At 42.3% G+C, this 5,161-nt stretch overlaps 1 protein-coding gene across 1 annotated transcript in view; it reads left to right on the top strand.

Annotated features, from left to right (window-relative positions):
* The first annotated feature begins 2,471 nt into the window (after positions 1-2,471).
* Positions 2,472-5,161, top strand: part of DICER1 (dicer 1, ribonuclease type III) — a 48,552-nt gene continuing 45,862 nt past the window's right edge. The window contains exon 1 of the mRNA XM_015416341.1: positions 2,472-2,506. The gene's annotated coding sequence lies outside the window, so the exon portion shown is untranslated. The remainder of the gene's footprint in view (positions 2,507-5,161) is intronic.

The raw sequence follows: 5,161 nt of genomic DNA, 5'->3' as shown, positions 1-5,161 counted from the left end.
TATTTTTAATATGCTAGTTGTGATAATTTCATGCCAAGTAAAAATGTCCATAGTCATATTTTATGTTCCTAAAGTAACAGAATGACTTTCAAACTAGAAAAGACAAAGAGCTTCAAAATTTCCGGAAATTTTACATCTCTAGTTATAATTTCATAATACCATATTCCCATTTATGCTTTTTACAGAGGTACATCAGTGGCTATTAGCCACAAGGTATAGATAGGGGCTCTGGGGCAAGTGATGCTCTGTCTTCTTGGTGCTTGGGGGGGGTCAACAGTGGGAGGGCTTCTAATGTCCTGGCCCTACTGGTAGCCCTCCTGATGGCACTGGTATTTCTGGCCACTGTGTGACACAGAGTATTGGACTGGATGGGCCTTTGGCCTGATCCAACATTGGCGTCTCTTATGTTCTTATACTACTTGAGTAAGAATAGAGAAAATACATATTTGACTTTTTCTGATAAGTTAAAAATTGCATTTTTGTGAGGAGTAGGGTTTGATTGTCCCTGTTTTAAGCTTGTGGCTATAAGGATTAATGGTTCTACATAATCACTAACTGATTAGTTTTCTGTACTAGCTTTTTGATACGGTGGAGAGATCTTAAATCCTTAGGGGTCAGTACAATTGCAAGGTGTATCATTTTCACCTTCATGTATACATTGCTTCATACGATTGCCTTTGGAATGCCTTCCCCCTTGAGTCTCACCTGGTGCCTGCAGTACTTTACTTTTGCTGCTACTTGTTAGCAGTGCTTTTTTTTTTTACAATTTAATAAATTTTTTATTGAAAGAAAATTCAAGCATACAGAAGAAATAACATGCATAAACCAATAAAGCAGTGCATAACATTGCTATTACAGATAATGTTGCTTATAACGTTCAGCTTGTCGATTCGATAGAGTTTCTAAGTAACCTGTGATTGATATGGGATGTTTCAGAATACCCCTGTGCTAACTTAATAAGTACAACAATAGAGCGCTCAGACCTTAAAAAGAACTAACTACTCTTAAATGCATCCATTCACTATAATCCATTCACTATAACTGAGATGTGTTGGCAGAATGTCAGTTTCTGTAAAGTGTACTATCAGAGCGTACCACTTTCTTACAAACCTAGATTGTGACCCTGCCTGCCTTTGTGTGTGTGTGTGGCATATGTGTCTGCAATTTTGTCCATCACATAATGATCCCAGCATTTGTTTCGCCACTGATTCAAGGATGGAGGTACCGTAGATTTCTAAGAGGCCACAACGACTAGCCGTGCCATGGCGATTAAGGTGGCCCCTAACTCAGTTAGCAGTGCTTTTAACTTAGGTGTTTAAACTTTTTAAATGGTTTTTATTATCCAGGCTGTAGAACTGTTTGAATATCATTGTTAGGCTTTTTTAAAATGGCTTTATAATAGTTTTTTATTATTGGTTATTTGTATGCTGTTTCAATGATTTTAGTTTATTGTGTTACCTTGTGACTTATAATGCTTCCTCCAGAGAGGAAGCATATAAATTTTCTAAATGAATATGTAAGAGTTACCTATTGCTGATTCGTTTCTCTGCGTCCCATTGGCTGCTCTCTATAAGCAGAAAGCTTTAGTCACAGAGACGGCTTCATATATAATGATGCACATAAGGGACCAAGTGTTTTTGGCTTTTCACTTTATTTAGTAATGTATTTAGGGCTCTTTTTGTAGCAGGAACTCCTTTGCATATTAGGCGACACACCCCTAATGTAGCCAATCCTCCAAGAGCTTACAGTAGCCCCTGTAAGAAGAGCTCTGTAAGCTCTTGGAGGATTGGCTACATTATGGGTGTGTCGCCTAATATGCAAAGGAGTTCCTGCTACAAAAAGAGCCCTAAAAGTATCAATTAACATAATTCTGGAAAATATTCATTGTAATAAGAAGTGGCACATCAGCCAGTACTTCATACATTTTGACTGAAAGAATGTGTTGCTAGGGTTGCCAGCCTCCAGCTGACAGAGATCAGTTCACCTGGAGAAAATAGCCACTTTGAAAGGTGGAGTCTATGGAATGATACCCCTTTGAAGTCCCTTCCCAAACCGTGCCCTTTCTAGACTCCACCCCCAAATCTCTAGATCGTTCTCAACCAAGAGCAAGCAACCCTAGTACTGTATCCCACATATTGTGGTTAGAGCTCTGCTCACAGAGTGGAACTTTCCTGCCTTCCCCCTCTTGATGCAGCTAATCCTGCCCCTTAAATGCTACTTCAGGACTTATTGGGGGGGCCCTATTATCAGTGCTGGGCACACTGTAGGGAGTGTACAGTGGGGAGGCAGCCCTACCTAGTGGAACTGCTCTTCTGCTGTCAGCCTACAAGTGCTGAATACAACCCATTTTAACTGAGTATTTTTGTAAGCTTCATTTTCTTCTTTAACAAAACTTTCTTTATTTGAGCAGGAGCTTGGCAGCGATGTGATTAACTTACAAGCAGTTATAATGGTGTCAAAATGCAGTTCCGAGAACATACACACAGAGGTCACAGAAATTAATACAGTAAGTCTGTTTTACTTAATGGGACCTGTAATGCTGTGAGGTTTCTTTGGTCAGTCCTTTGGAAGAGAGCTTAAGGATCACATTCTGTGTCAAATGATTTTCTTTTCTTGTGACATATTTTAGTTCTGTTTTGTTTCTGGGTTTTTTGTGTATCCATCTACTGCTACAGTATTTATATTCTTACTAGAAGGGGTAGGAATTGCTAGTAATACAAAAATAATATTGTAAGAAAAAGCTGTGTTGTGTGACTTAAGTAGTGTAATTTTGTATATTTTAATGTACCATACTGTGCTTATTAAAGAGATTATAATATTTTGGTAGTTGTGAAACAGAACTTGAAATTTAAGCATATTTTCAAAGTATATATTCTATTGAAAACAATAAAGCAAGGAAAAAATCACAAGGCAGATATTTTAAATATATTATTAGAAGTGTGCTGCACTGAAAATGTGAAGCAAAATGTTATGGATGAAAATATCCAAAAGGCATCTGGTAAAATCAAGACCATAGCCTTATTTAAGGTATAATAGGTTTCTCTGCATATGCAGTCTCAATGAAGAACAGGATAGTGTCTCATGCTTTTAAATTCTATTTAAATAGTTGGGATTTGCTTCTAGGTAGGGGCTGCTTCACTTGTCTTGCTTTTTTCTGTATGGCAGTGCTCTCTGCGTTGTAAAATGTGTGTGAAACAACCTTAATTTATTCAGGATTGAGCTGCTGGGGAAGGAAGCTGTGCATGGTTCCCTAGTGGTGGCACACTCTCCAATATATTTGGGACAAATGTACTTTAAGGATTTTCCTTCCAAATTTCTTTAAGATTACTTAATCCCTGTTATCCCCAAATAAGTACAAAATCAGATTATTCTCTATGTATTTAGCATGATGTCCTTTTGCAGTTGGCAGGTTAGGCCATTAGTTCCCTCTTCCTCAGCAGCAGATGGGATCAGATGGCTTCACCTGGGGACAATGGATATTCTCATCCCTCATTAGTATATAGGGCTGCCAACCCCCCCCCCTCCAGGGAATCGGGGCCCGGGGGGAACTCCGCCCCGGCGTGCGCGTCACCTGGAAGTGACGTCGCACGCTGGGGGCGGGGCCACGCCATTTGAGGGGAAAACTCTTTGTTTTCCCCTCAAATGGCGTGGCCCTGCCCAGCGCGTGACGTCACTTCCGGTGACGCTCTGGCGGCGCGCGCGCATCCGCAAAAGGCTCCCAGACCGGCTGGACGCTCCCCCGCCGGTACGTTTTGCAGATTTGGCAACCCTATTAGTATATTTGGAAAATAAAATTTCAAGGTTTTGCATTCTCTAGTTCCTGTTCTTCCTTGCTGTTAATGCTGTTTTGAGCTTCCCAGTGTCTGAGGGGCATTAGGACTTCAGATTGCTTAATATTGCAATTTGTTAGGAAAGATTTTAGAATTCCAGCTGTTCACAATGCTGTATTTCTTACTAATAATGGTTTACTTGAGTCGTGTGTGGATCAGGATCCAGGCAATCCACTCTACACTGATAAAATGTTACTTGGGGAAAGCTGCATAATTGTAGCCGCTGACTATATCTGCTGCCTCAGTGGCAGCAAATGGGACACTGACACTATGATGATGCAAGTTACCACAGTATTTCCAGAGCGGGAAAGATGGCATGTGTGCAAAGGAGAGGTACCTGACATTATTTCCACAAAAAATCAGAAGACACCATTCAACATGGTATGTGCATTACAAAGCCGAGTTACACAAAACAGTACTGGATCAAAGCGAACGCATTTGAGGCTGAAACATTTTGGCAAGTATGACTTGTCTGAAAGACTTAAGGAGCAGAGGTGGGCAATAACTGCTGTGCTTTTAAATTGCTCAGTCACAGCACAATGCTTCAGCGGTGCACGAGTGGCTTAGCTACTGGCAGCTGATCAAAAAAGACATCTTGCCACTATTTTCCACTTTAAAATGTGCTACAATTGCCACATCTGTTGAAGAGTGAGTTTTGATTTCAAACAGTTGTTTCGGAAGAGTGTTCTCCCACTGAGGTGGAGGACATCTCCATGGGTTATTCCCATCGTTCCTTTAGGGAGGCAGGAAATACTTTTTTCTCCTTCCTGTTGGCGCCTTGGGAATAGCCCTGCCCCTCAGTTCTATTCCTGCCTCTTAGGGAGTAGCAGCTAGGGACAGAGCTCTGCGATTCTGTCCATCTACTTTCTCTTTCAATTCTTTCTATTTTGCTCTATATTGCTCTCTTTTATTCCTCAGAGTCTCTCTCTCTCTCTGCCTCTCTCCCCCTACTTTTTACTCTATTTTTTTCCTTCTTGCTCCTGCTTGGAGCCAGAAGACGTCGAGAGGCAAGTCCCTCCCGTGTGCTCGTTGGGCCTGCGCGATGGCTACCGAGCACTCAGAAGAGTTTTCATCAGGGGACGAGGCGACAATGCTCACCATGGTGGCGGGCAGAGCGCAACTCGGCAGTGGGGCCTACCTGCCGTCGGGGCTTGTTTGTGCCACCCCAACGAGCGCAGCAGAGGCGGCGTCTGCGGCACAGCGTGCATTCAAGCACCGCTGGCTGCAAGAAGAAGCAGGGCCCACTAATTCCGGGCGGGCGAAGATTGGCGGCCATCTTGAAGAAGCAAAGCCGAATCCGGACGCCATCTCCAGGCCTCTGCAGCGCGATG

This window comes from Gekko japonicus, unplaced genomic scaffold, assembly GCF_001447785.1.
Source record: "Gekko japonicus isolate JY-2015 unplaced genomic scaffold, Gekko_japonicus_V1.1 scaffold917, whole genome shotgun sequence".
In the NCBI taxonomy this organism is placed as follows: Eukaryota; Metazoa; Chordata; class Lepidosauria; order Squamata; family Gekkonidae; genus Gekko; species Gekko japonicus.
Note: the sequence above shows the minus strand (reverse complement) of the source record. Positions and strands in the feature narration are given on the sequence as shown.